This window comes from Rhinoderma darwinii, chromosome 1, assembly GCF_050947455.1.
Source record: "Rhinoderma darwinii isolate aRhiDar2 chromosome 1, aRhiDar2.hap1, whole genome shotgun sequence".
Classification (NCBI taxonomy): domain Eukaryota; kingdom Metazoa; phylum Chordata; class Amphibia; order Anura; family Rhinodermatidae; genus Rhinoderma; species Rhinoderma darwinii.
The window spans coordinates 55,290,346-55,304,310 of NC_134687.1; positions in this window are offsets into that span (position 1 = coordinate 55,290,346).

Consider the following 13,965-nt stretch of genomic DNA (forward strand, 5'->3'; position numbering starts at 1 on the left):
AAATAAAACATTTTGAGCTAAAGTTGCATCTTATTGAATTTTTTTATATATTTTTTTATTTTTCACTGGCCAATTCTAATAAAAACTATAAAAAACCTGTGGGGTTCAAATGCTCACTGCACCCCTAGATGAATTTCTCAGGGGGTGTAGTTTCCTAAATGGAGTCACTGTAATGGTACCTTAGAGGCTTTGCAAATGGAACATGGTGCCGAGAAACCAATCCAGTAAAATATGCGCTCCAAAAGCCAAATGGTGTGCCTTCCCTTCTGAGCCCTAACAGCAGTTTATAACCACATGTGGGGTATGTCCGTACTCTGGAGAAGTTGCTTTACAAATGTTGGGAGACTTTTTCTTCTTTATTCCTTGAGGAAATTGTTGTTTTTTTTAGCTAAATCGACGTCTTATTGGATAAAATTAAGTTTTTCATTTTCACATCCAAATTCTAATAAAATCTATGAAACATGTTCACTATACCCCTATTTGAATTCCTTGTGGGTGTAGTTTCCAAAATTGGGAATTTTTGGGGGTATTTCCTTTGTTTTGGCATCACAAGACCTCTTGAAACCTGACATGGAGCCTAAAATATATCCTTTAGGTGCTCCTTTACTTCGGAGGCCTGTGCTTTAGGGCATGACCACACGTAGCGCAGTCCGCAGCGGAAATTCGCAGTGTACACGTTTCTCCATTGCCTTCCACAGCTTTTTAGTTGTGTTTGTTTACACTTTGCGAACAATTCCGCTGTGTAGCATAGGCTGCGGCGCGGAATTTGGTGTCCGCAGCATACAATGGTTGTTGCGGACGTGTAGCGGACTTGTTGCGGACTCATTGCGGAATTTCTCCATTGACTTCAATGGAGAGTCAAAATTCCCGCAATGAAGTCTGCAGATGTTATGTAGATGTTATGTGTGCTGCGGAGCATATTGGTTTTACTAACATGACATTTCTTTATTCTGGCTGGACCTATGTATTTCTAGGTCTACAGCCAGACTGAGGAAGTCAATGGGGCTCCCGAAATTACGGGTGACTACGTGTGTGCACCCATAATTACGGGTGACAACGTGTGTGCACCCGTAATTACGGGAGCGTTGCTAGGCAACGTCAGTAAATAGTCACTGTCCAGGGTGCTGAAAGAGTTAAGCGATCGGCAGTAACTGTTTCAGCACACTGGACAGAGACTTCCGATCACAAGATACATCAACCTGTAAAAAAAATCGAAGTTCCTTCTTACTGAGAACTCCCTGCTTCTTCCTCCAGGATGACGTTTCAGTCCAAGTGACGGCTGCAGCCAATCACAGGCTGCAGCGGTCACATGGACTGCCGCGTCATCCAGGGAGGTCGGGCTGGATGGCGAAAGAGGGACGCGTCACCAAGACAACGGCCGGGGTAAGTATGAATTTATTTTTACTTTTACTAGGGAAAGGGCTGTCCCTTCTCTCTATCCTGCACTGATAGAGAGAAGGGAAGCCCTCTTCCCCTCAATACGCAATGGCTAGTCCGCATCAATTTAATGCCCATTATAGGCAAAGCCGCATCATTATCTGCAACGCAGATTCTGTGCGGCATTGATGCGGACAGTGGCGGAAGAAATCCGCCACGTCTGGGCATGCCCTTAGTCTATTAGCACACTAGGGCCACACGGGATATTTCCAAAAACGGCAGAATCTGGGCAATAAATATTGAGTTGCTTTTCTCTGGTAAAACCTTCTGTGTTACAGTCAAAAATGGATTAAATATGAATTTCTGCAAAAAAAATGAAATGTGCTTTAATTCTTGTAAAACGTCTAAAGGCTTAAGACACTTTCTAAATGCTGTTTGAATACATTGAGGGGTGTAGTTTTTACAATGGGGTGACTTTTGTGGACTTTCTAATATATAAGGCCCTCAAAGCCACTTCAGAACTGAACTGGTCCCTGTAAAAATGGCCTTTTGAAGTTTTCTTGAAAATGTGAGAAATTTCTGCTAAAGTTCTAACCTTTGTAACGTCCTAGAAAAATAAAAGGATGTTCAAAAGACAATGCCAATCTAAAGTAAACACATAGGAAATGTTAATTAGCAACTATTTTGTGTGGCATAACTATTTTTTGCCTTATTTTGGTGTTTTTCACAATTAAATACTGAATGTATCGACCACATTTTACCACTAACTTAAAGTACAATGTGTCACCAAGGCAAGCTCAAAATAAGTAATATAATGGAGTTCAGAGAGAGAGAGAACATCCTTTAAGTAAACACACACACACACACACACACACGCACACACGCACACACGCACACATGCACACACATGTACATGTTTGAAATTGTTTTTTTGTATTTTGTAATAAAAATGTGCATCAGTGTATTTGGTGCAACTTCCTTACTTTTATTAGAAATTATGTTTTGAGATACAGCTGCTTTGTATCCTGAATACAGAGTTGCTGAATCTAGTACTGACACCTGTATCCGTCAGGTCCATGGTACTGATGGGTTCTCATGTTAGCGGGTAGCTGTTACCGATCACATCTAAGATCATAATTTAGATGTGATCGATTACAGGTGGATCCTATGTGTCTAAGACCCACAGGACCCATGGACACTGAACCCATCAATCCCGCTGAACTGATGGATACAGATTTCATCGCACGACCTGGTGCAGAGGTGATTTGGAAAGGGCAGCATTCATGGGGTGGCTGTCCGAGAGTGCACTTACAGTGTAATTCCCCCTTTGTACAGCATTCGATTTTTATGACTAAAATTCTGGGCTGATTTTTATCTTTATATGGGTCAGAGCTCTGTTTTTCTCTTACAGAGCTTCAAACACCCTTCACACAGTAATAGGGAGGAATGTATTAAGCACTCTATGTCAGTTTTCTGGCATAGAAAACGTGCAATTTGCGCAAAACTACATTTTTACACAAAAATTTAGCGATCTTTAAGCGGGGACGTACTTAGTGGCAGGAGGGCAGGGACACCTGCAGCCTAGCAAATGTACTACCGTTTACGCTAGAAACTAGTGTTAATTATAGCGCAAATCTACGCCAGCAAATCTATGCCAGATTTGACTTTATGGCGCACAATCAACCAGAGACACGCCTAATTTATAAAGAGTCATGCGCCTCTTAATAAATCAGGTACATCTTACTCCAACATGTTTCAGATTAAGACTGGCATATAAATAAACTCCCCCCATAGAGTTAAACAATAGCATAACCAGCTGCCTGCCGCCACCACTGGGGTGGGGGGGGGGGGGGGGTTAAGATCTTACCGAAGATGGACTTATTATTGTTCAATAGAAGCTGTAAAAATCTTCATGCAGCTGTGGCTGCTGACTGTCAGAAATTTATTTGAACTATATGGCTGTGTGAAGAGAAGCAGGTGACCTGGAGCTCTATAACAGAAAAAAGAAGCTCCAACCGTTTACATATTTACCTGTCTGCGTTCCTGCGCGGTCTATTCTCCCCTCCAGCCACTGCTGCCACAGTGAACAGCCGCTTGGCCAATAGAGAGACAGGATTCAATATTTAAACCTCTGTTACATTGGCCTCAGGGCCAGTTATAAGGTTTATTCCCTAGTTCGGTTCCATTCTACTGTGTTTCCCTACATAGTGATAAAACTCCTGTTCGACCTACTTGCTTTTGCTTCGCCCTTTTGTACCACATACCCGCCTCTGCTACATGACCATTACGGACCCTTGACTTCTTGGCTATGTTACAAATTTTTCCTTCATTAACTTTTCTCTAAATCTGAAATATCCTGAGATGTATGCCGCATCTCGCCAACAAACATGTATGGGAGAAATGAATAGGAGAAGGCTGTAATACTGTGAATCGCCGCTGCAAGTGTGTCCACGATTCACAGTACGGAGCAGGTAAGGAATGAAGGGGAAGCAGTGCTCACATGAGCGCCACTGCCCCTTTAAAACATCTGATTGGCGAGGGTGCTAAGAGTCGCATCCCCATCGATCAGATATTGATGGCCTATCCAGAGGATAGGCCATTAATTTCTTCTAACTGGAAAATGCCCTTAAATTAGCATTATAAACTTTTTAAAAAGGGACATATGTTACTAAAAACTAATTGAATAGTCTTAATATATGAGCGTATGACTGAAATGTAAGTTCCATAATTTATTTAGGGTTTAGCATTAAAGAGCAAAATGTTTTATATATGGATCCAATAAGAAGTCATGTAAAACACATCATTAAAACTTATTAAAATGTCCCGAATTTCTTGTTTTAAATCTGGTCCAAGTTTAAAAAAAAATAAAAAATACAACAATTTAACTATTCAGACATCTTTAAGTCTAAACAGGTCTTCCTCCCGTTGACCAGCAGATGCACTTCATCTATTGAGACAAGAGGTGATCCCTCTTGGACTCTAAAGGCACTAGTAAATTGAAAAAAATAGAGAAAAGTGATTGCAAAGGTTCGCTCACCGCGTTTCCACTGCGTCACTCCATGTGTTAGTTGAGTCCATGTCATAAATGGCAAAGGTGCTCGAAAATATCCCAAGAAGAATCCTGAATCTACAGCAGGTATACAAGGCAATGGAGAAAGAAAAAAAAAATGGTGTATCCAACACTTTTGTAAAAAAAAAATAGCCTTTATTTGGTCAATATAATCATAGCTATGATAAAGAACCCCAGAGGTTTGAAACGCGTAAGCGTGGTCCCAGGATTTTCATTTTAATTGTTCTTATTTGTTGTTAAAATGACCAAATAAAGCCTATTTTTTTTACAAGAGTGCTGGATACACCATTTTTTCTTTCTCCATTGCCTCTAAAGGCACTTACCTATCTCTAAACGGGTGCCCCCTGATCCCATCCTACCTTCTGCTGCTGTCTCTGGGCTAAAGCCGAGCATATTTTGCTACATTGTTTCCAGAACATTCATAGAAATGAAGGCAAGTTACCGAAACAGCGTAGCACAGGGGGCACTATTCTAGGGAAAGGTGTAGCTTCCTTTAGGTGGGACCCGCATCTATCGGACATGGTTTGTTACTTGTTTTTAATATTTATTTCTTGGTTACTTTGCCATTACTGTTCGTCATTTATTGTGCTGGTCTATTTCATTAGTTCTTAATTTGTCTTCTGACTTGCCATTACTGCTTATCTACAATGCACTATCTCATGGTATAGATGTTATGGCCAGTAGCACAGTCAGTATTTTTTCACTGTGTGGACTCTTTTTAATTTTTACTTTTATACTACCATTTGTATTTTTAAATTATATCTCAATGAACATTTTTTTTATTTGAAATGCTTGTTTAAGTTAGGACTTTGGTATTTGACCAGTTATATATTGGGCACATCCCTTTTTGGTGTTATCTATCGGACATTTATGGCATATCCTGTGGACTTGCCATAAATATTCGAGATGGAAATACCCCATTAAGAAACATGTGATAGAGTTCATGAACTACAGATTATAGAATTTCACGACCCTCATCTAGAACCAGAGCACAGAGTGATCCCAGAGTGTCAATGCATTTGTGGCATTGGAAAATTTAACAGTTGCAGCCAAATTCCTCCACAGATTCCACTTGATTGCTAAGGGTGCTATCAGCGGGACACCATGTGATCAGCCTATTTTCAAGTGACCCTTCTAATGAAAAATAAATATTTGTTTTAATAGGTTTTTATTGAATATTTCTTATGAGTAACAGCAATTGTGCCTATAAGGCCACATAAACAACAGAGCAGAACAGAAGGGCCATCATGGTCCAGTATCTAGGATTATTCAGCAAGGAACATATGATGTCAGCGACGTAAATAGAAGTCGATGTCATATATAGGTAAATCAGGGACAGGGGCGTAGCTAGGGGGGGCAGGCGGGGCATGTGCCCCGGGCGCAACTTAGAGGGGGGCACCAGCGCCACCTCCTCCTGCACTATAATTGTACCTGTGTCTATAGGATACAGGTACAAATAGAAGCAATGAATGGCCGGGTACATTCCGTGCCCGGCTATTCAGCGCTTTTGTACCAGTGAAGCGACTGGTACCTTTTGTACCAGTGAAGCTTCCGTCGATGAAAGGCGCTGACTGACTGACAGGGAAAGTCATCCTGCCCAGCCAATCAGCGCCTTTCATAGACGCTTTGTTCAACCCCCAAGAGACCTGCACAGAAGAGAGCAGGTCTCCATTGCTGCCGGCAGGCGTGGGAGCGGGATTAAGGTGAGTTTGAATTGTTTTTTTTTTTTAATTGTAATCAAAAAGTGTGTGACTTTATCTATGGGGGTGGCTTTATCTACAGGGGGGCTTTATTTACAGGGGGGCATTATCTACAGGGGGGCTTTATCTATGTGGGGCTTTATGCTGGGGTGGGCTATCTATGGAGCACCATATACAGGGGTGGGCTATATTTACAGGAGGGCTATATACAGGGGTGGGCTATCTATGGAGCACTATATACAGGGGTGGGCTCTATCTACAGGGGGGGCTATATACTGGGGTGGGATATCTATGGAGCACCATATACAGGGGAGGGCTATATCTACATATCTAAAGGGGGCTATATACAGGGGTGGGCTATCTATGGAGCACTATATACAGGGGTGGGCTCTATCTACAGGGGGGCTATATACTGGGGTGGGCTATCTATGGAGCACCATATACAGGGGTGGGCTATATCTACAGGGGGGCTATATACAGAGGTGGGCTATCTATGGGGCACCATATACAGGGGTGGGCTATATATACGGGTAGGCTATCTATGGAGAACTATATACAGGGGTGGGCTATATCTACAGGGTGGCTATATACAGGGGTGGGCTATCTATGGAGCACCATATACAGGGGTGGGCTATATATACAGGGGGGCTATATACAGGGGTGGGCTATCCATAGAGCACAATATACAGGGGTGGACTATATCTACCGGGGGGCTATATACAGGGGGGTGGGCTATATCTACAGAGGGGGCTATATACAGGGGTGGGCTATCTATGGATCACTATATACAGGGGTGGGCAATATCTATAGGGGAGGCTATATACAGGGGTGGGCTATCTATGGAACACTATATACAGGGGTGGGCTATATCTACAGGGGGGCTATATACAGGGGTGGGCTATATCTACCGGGGGGCTATATACAGGGGTGGGCTATATCTACAGGGGCGCTATATACAGGGGTGGGCTATCTATGGAGCACTATATACAGGGGTGGGCTATATCTATAGGGGGGCTATATACAGGGGTGGGCTATCTATGGAGCACTATATACAGGGGTGAGCTATATCTACCGGGGGCTATATACAGGGGTGGGCTATCTTTGGAGCACTATATACAGGGGTGGGCTATATCTACCGGGGGGCTATATACAGGGGTGGGCTATCTGTGGAGCACTATAGGGGGAGCTATTTGTGGGACACTATATACAGGGGTGGGCTATATGGGGGCACTATCTATGGGGGGCACTATCTACAGGGGGCTCTATGGGGGGCACTATCTATAGGGGGCACTGTGTGTGTGTGTGTGTGTGTGTGTGTGTGTGGGACACAGTGTATGGTGCTATCATAATTAGAGGCGTAGTGTGTGCTATAATGAGAACGTTATCTTTGTTTATAGGTGTAGAAATGTTGGAAAAGTGAGAAGCTGAAGACATCTGAGCAGCAAACTGCAGAAATGGGCTGTGACCGGGAGAAGTCATCATAGAGGTCTGGACCGGATGGAGAAAAATAACTAGAATCTGAGACGTCACCGGTGAGTCACTTAATGTAAACGTTTATTCTGTCTCTAATCAGTACTGTAGTCACTGTATGATCTGCAGCGAGATGATTATGATATGATTTATTTTTTGTGAAACAGCAACTCCCAGCATATCCTTCTCATTGTTCGGGCCATGCTGGGAGCTGCAGTTTTACGCCGTACATACCTATACGGCAGGGGTTGCACTAAATTGAGTTGTATTTGTGCTGGTGTTGTATTTATGTACTGCGCTGGGTTCTGGTGTTGTGTATAGAACTATATTGCTTGTAAAATGTACAAATGTTTTTATGCTAGAGTTACATAAAAAGAAATGTGGAAAAGAAATGACACGTCATTGATTGGTAGAGAAAACAAACAGGGGGAAGGAGATGTCGGGAAAGAGGTGAGGGGGGGCGCCAAACTGAATCTTTGCCCCGGGTGCTGGAGAACCTAGCTACGCCTCTGCTCAGGGAGACATCATATCATATGAAGTGGTACTTAAATGACCAAGAAAAAACAACTAGAGAGAACATACAAGAAAAGAAAGAAAACAAACATAGAAAAAGAAAGGTTGAGAAGACGAAGGAAAGACGATAGGGTAGGGGCTGTCTCCGTCTCTGTCCAGTTCAGGTGGGTGTACGATTGTTCCATTGGTTCCAAATCTTCTTAAAACCTATCTAGAGTATCAGATAAGACATTAGAGAGGTGGTCAAAAAAAGGAATATTTGAAGCGAACAAACAATATTGTAAAATAATATACTGTATTTTTTGGACTATAAGACGCAGTTTTTAGCAAGAATAAATCTTGCTAAAAAGTCCCTGCGTTTTATGGTCCACAGTCAAGGGACCCGGGTCCCCTGACCGCTTCATTACTTACCCCCTACCCAACCCATGACGTTCCGGCACTTCATGGAGCAGGGGGGGATGTTGTATGGAGTGTTTTATAGATGACACGCTGCTCTAACGGCCAGGAGCAGCGATTGAGCTGTTCCTGGCCGTTTAAAGGGGTTGTGCCATAAAACACATGTATCTCCTACGCTGTTTCAGTAACTCAACATGTAACCGAGTGGCCGCTAGTTCTAGTCCCCTTGGCGAATTAATAAAATGTGTAAAAAAAAAAAATATTAAAAGTTTTAAAAAAAAACTTTTCCCTAAGCACAATGTAAACAAAAATGTTTTTATATCACTGCATCCGTAAATGTTAGAATCGTTTTTCAGTCACCTTAGCGCTTAAAAAATAAAATAAAAAGTGATAAAAAATCGTATTTACCAAAAAATGGTGCCAATAAAAACTACAGCTCGTCCCGCAAAAAATAAGCCCTCACACTGCTCAATGGATGAAAAAATATAAAAAAGTTATGGCTCTCAGAATGTGGTGAAACAAAACAAATTTATTGTTTAAGGCCTCATGCACACGACCGTAAAAACACCCGTTATTGCGGGTCGTAATTACGACCCGCAATAACGGGCCCATAGACTTCTGTTAGTCACGGGTACCTTCCCGTTTTCTCACGGGAAGGTGCCCATGCCGTTAAAAAAATAGAACATGTTCTATTTTTTCATTTTACGGGCCGTGCTGCTATGCTTTATAATGGGAGCACGGCTCGCAAAAGCGGCCGGCTGCCCGTGGCCGGCCATGCCCGGCCGTGCTCGTAATTACGAGTCGTATGCATGAGGCCTTACAAACACTTTTTTCTTAGTAAAATATGAAATAATACATTTTATTCTTATTTTCTGTTGTCTAAATGTGTCTTATGGTCAGATCCGTCTTATAGTCCGAGAAATAGGGTATACTGTAAATAAAATGTAAGTGCGTTGTCCAGAATAAAAAAAACCTGGCTGCTTTCTTCCAAAAACCTTCCTTTAACATGAACATTGTTTTCTAGTGTTACAATAAATAGGGTCAATATTAAAAAACAAAAACTGATGTTTTGGGAAAAATAATACAACACAAATTGTAAATTTGAATAAAAAATTAAAGAAAAAATAAATAATGAAGTCAAATCCTAGATGACCCGATTTCTTAGAGAATATTTATAGAATTACTTCCCTAAAAACACTGGCCAAGTATGACTACCAAACAGATGTAGTCATTACCACAAAGCGTTAACTCAAATGACATTAGCTGAAATAGCCCCACAAAGAAATCAATCTTATTCACCGAGCCATTTCATTAAGTTATTTTAACAAGATATTTAGTTAGTATTAAATACATCTAATTTGCTTAATGTAAATTAATGGACTAGTAAGTAATATCTCTAATGGATCTTGAACAGAGCCTTTCAGCGACTCCTACTATTACAGAAGCTTTGTATTACACAGTGCAGATAATGACTCTTACTTACTGTACAATACATTGAATTTTGCCATTTTTTATGCAGTTATGTTAGTTATATTATGCAATAATACAAATCTGGTGACTTTTATAATCCAATTTTTTTTACATAGTATTACTAGTCCATTCATTGCTCAGTAGGGTAGGTCAGTAAAAGGAAAAGGATTCTGTGTATTTTTTTTTTTTAACAGCAATTGTTTCTTCTCAGTTCTGTTCTTATTAAAGGGGTTATCTGGGTTTGTAAAACTGATGGCCTATCCTTAGGATACGCCATCAATATTAGATCGGTGGGGGTCCGACCCTCGGCACTCCCGCCCATCAGCTGTTTAAAGAGGCTGCCGCGCTCGTACGAGAGCCGCAGCCTCTTCATTAATTACATGGTTCTCCTCCTCGTTCGTACATGTGCGGTCCGTTACATTATATTTCCTAAGGATAGGCCATCAATTTTACGAGCGCGGAAAACCCCTTTGAACTTGTCATACCAATAGCAGTTTTTTTAGGAAGAAATGTCTTGACTAGAGAAGAGCAAATCTCTTCAACTGATATACCCACTAAACAGAATGCAATAGGAGCATCGAATGATCATATTCTCTTAAAGCGACTTTCCAAGCAAAAACTAAAACTCTTCTTTTTCTTGGAGGGGATGTGCCCACCTTCACAGTAATACTTCCATTATCCCCACCAATCCGAAGATCCATTGGGGTTCTCAATATGCCACTCCTGCAGCCAAGCTTTACACTCCGGATACGGGCAGCAATTGTAAGACGCTCCTGGAAACCTGTACAAGAACTACATGCATCAGTGCGAAAGAGGTAAGATCATCTTTAGGGGTGGATTGGGCACCATTTCTCTGAGCAAAAGATGTTCAGCTTTTGCCTGGTGGGGTAACTATAAATTTACCAAAAGTAAATTACAACCTGGCAAATTGATTCGCCCCCTGAGCAGTGAACTGGCAAAACTAGAAACAGGTGAAAAAAAGGTTCATCTCTAGTCAGGATATCTCAAAGTCTTGCATTGTAATGGCGTTTTAGCTATATATACTGTATAGCGAAAGAGTGATTGTGACTTTTTAAAGTTTTGTCTAGTATGATATTGTTAAGCTAGAATACAAACTTTTTACTGTTGCTGTTAGTGGTGTACAAACATGAGAGGGCGCCCATAGCGAAGATCCAACTGGACCCCCTACTATGGTTTTCCACCCAGAATATAAGGTGAAAATGCATTAAAAAAAATTGCACTTACACTGCACTGTTGGAATAAGGCCCTATAGAGATTTTCTGTATCCATGGCAAAAGATTAATGAAAATTGTATTTCAAGATATAATCTCATATGTTTATGAAAAAGAACCAGAACTAAAAGTAAAATCCCCAAAGACAGTGGTGAGTATGAATTATATATGTATATACTGTAAATATGTTTACAGTATATATGTTCTAAACGATAGAGGACAGCATTGGGTTTATTTGAGGCGTAGACTGTACATATTCATTTGTGGTATCAGTTTCTCATTCACGAGGGACATTACTTAGTGGTTTGTGGTTGTAAAGTTATCAGCCCTGGAAAGAATCCCTCTGTCTTCTCTAGAGTATAACAATAACACATAGTAGTTTAAAGAAAAAAACAAAAGTTCAACTGGTCCAGTCGGTTTTCTGAGAAATGTAACTAATTTCTTGTTTCCTAAAGCTGAATGCTCTTGTTCTGTTAGAGCTTTTGGACTATGGAAGGAAAACCGAAAAAAATTAAAGTCCGTGACATTTCCAAAGCTTTTAATAATCAAAAATAAGCGCTGTAGAAAATAAGACACTTTAACGCTCGCGAATAGCTTTCAGCTTTCTCTCCCTCTATATTTTTATCTGTTTGACCTTTATTTAGTTACTCCTCTTTAGTGAACCGCAGATCCCTGTGGAGCACAATAACATGTACTGTTTAAATAACCTCTTGCTCATATATAATCACTCTGAGGAGAAAGGCTGCGATTTCATTCAGAACTTTCATAATGTTGCATTGCATGATAATGTTGCGGCATGACTTGTACTTACATTTGCTGATTATTACTACTATTTTAAACATCGGCGTCCTCAAAATCAAATGCCTTGCTTTTCTATTGTTTACTTTTTATCTCTTCATGTCGGTAGCTCTGCATTAGTGCAAAAAGGAAAATTCAAGCTCATGTACAAATTCTATATAAAATGACTACTGAAAAAAAAAAAATTGCAAGGCAATGGCCAGAGAGTGAAAAGGCTGATATATGGACTTAAAAAGCTTTTGTATGTTGTTCTGTTATTTTGGAGGGGACACATAACTTTTAAAGCCTAATAACATGGAACTATCCCTTTAAATCACTCAATCCGTTTTAAGGTAAAGGTCCGTTTACTCTGGCTAGTTATCATTTTGATTCACTCACTTCCAAGTGATTCTAAAGATAATTGGCCAGTGTGAATAAAGGAGAAGATAACACTTAAAAAACATAAATTATTGATCGACCTTGCCACCGTGAAAATTAATATCAGTGGCATTTGTAAATTCAAGTACCGCTAACAGCGACATTTACAGGCAACTGCTCTCGCCAGTGCCATTGCTAGGCGTCAATGATACTCCTTGGATGAGGAGACTTCTCACTGTCAGCAGCAAGGATTGTCCTGTTGGAAATGACCATCAGATCCTCGTCGCATGGCTTTGAATACCACCGCTTGTCCTTTGGTGGATTGTAAAGCAGTTCCATGTAGACTTTAGTCAATAATATCAGAGTGCTTTGTGTATTTCCCAGTATAGTGCATTATGTATCTGTCAAGTGGGGAGACAAAACTCAAAATATGGAAACCTTTGGGATGCTACATCCATGACCCTTGCCAAAGCACATTATATCTCTAACACTGTAATAGGCTGATGACTTGTCCTGTTTCTACAGTGATGGCACAACCAGTTACTGGTTTGGGCTGTTCTACTCAACGTCTAGTGAACATTCCAGCATGTAGTATCAGTAGCATTGTGTAGTGTTGCTCCATTGAGGTTCGTGTGGCTATCCTGTTATTTGTGACTTTTGCACATCGGATTGATATTATTCTCACTTAATAGAGGTTGTATTTTCTTCTGATGTTATATTACATAAATGTATCTACCTTGTATACTACAGTGTTGATCCAGAGGACTGCCCTATGAAGTAGTTAACAATCACTTTATTAATTTCCCAACTTCAATATGGCAAAAAGAAAAAATTCCTAGATCAATATCTCAGCAATCTAAAACAGATGCACCTGTAATGTTACATCTTTCAAGAAAGACATCCAGGCCCCTTTTAAAGTAATTAAAAAATCAATCATGACAACTTCCGATTCCAGAGAATTTCTATGGAACTCCCTGCTCGTACAGTAAAGAAGCCCCCTTTATGCCACACAGAAGGGGATCCCTTTAGTCTTACTAGGGACCGATGCCGAGAAGGCTTTTGATAGGGTCAGGTGGTCCTTTATGCTTGCCACTCTACATACATTTGGTTTTCCTGACAAGTTTATATCTGCAGTTTTCTTTCTATACACTACACCCAAGGCTAATCTACGCTTGAACGGCACAATCTCACCCTCCTTTAGCATAAATAACGGAACAAGGCAGGGCTGCCCCCTCTCCCCAGCCTTATTCATCCTCACCTTAGAAACACTCATTCAGAAACTCATACAGACTACTGATATCTCAGGCATACAACTGGGAAACCACATCCACAAGACAGCTGCTTTTGCAGATGACCTCCTGCTGCTGGTCACTAACCCTAAGCAAGCCTTCCCCTTAATACTGCAAGCTTTTAACTCCTTCGGATATGTGTCAAACTTCAAAATTAATTACTCCAAGTCAGAAGTCCTTAATATTTCAGCGCCGCTGGCGGATATATGCGACGTACAACAACTGGCCCCGTTCCAATGGCCGCAACATAGCATCAAATATCTGGGCGTCCAGCTTACTAAAAAATCCTCCCA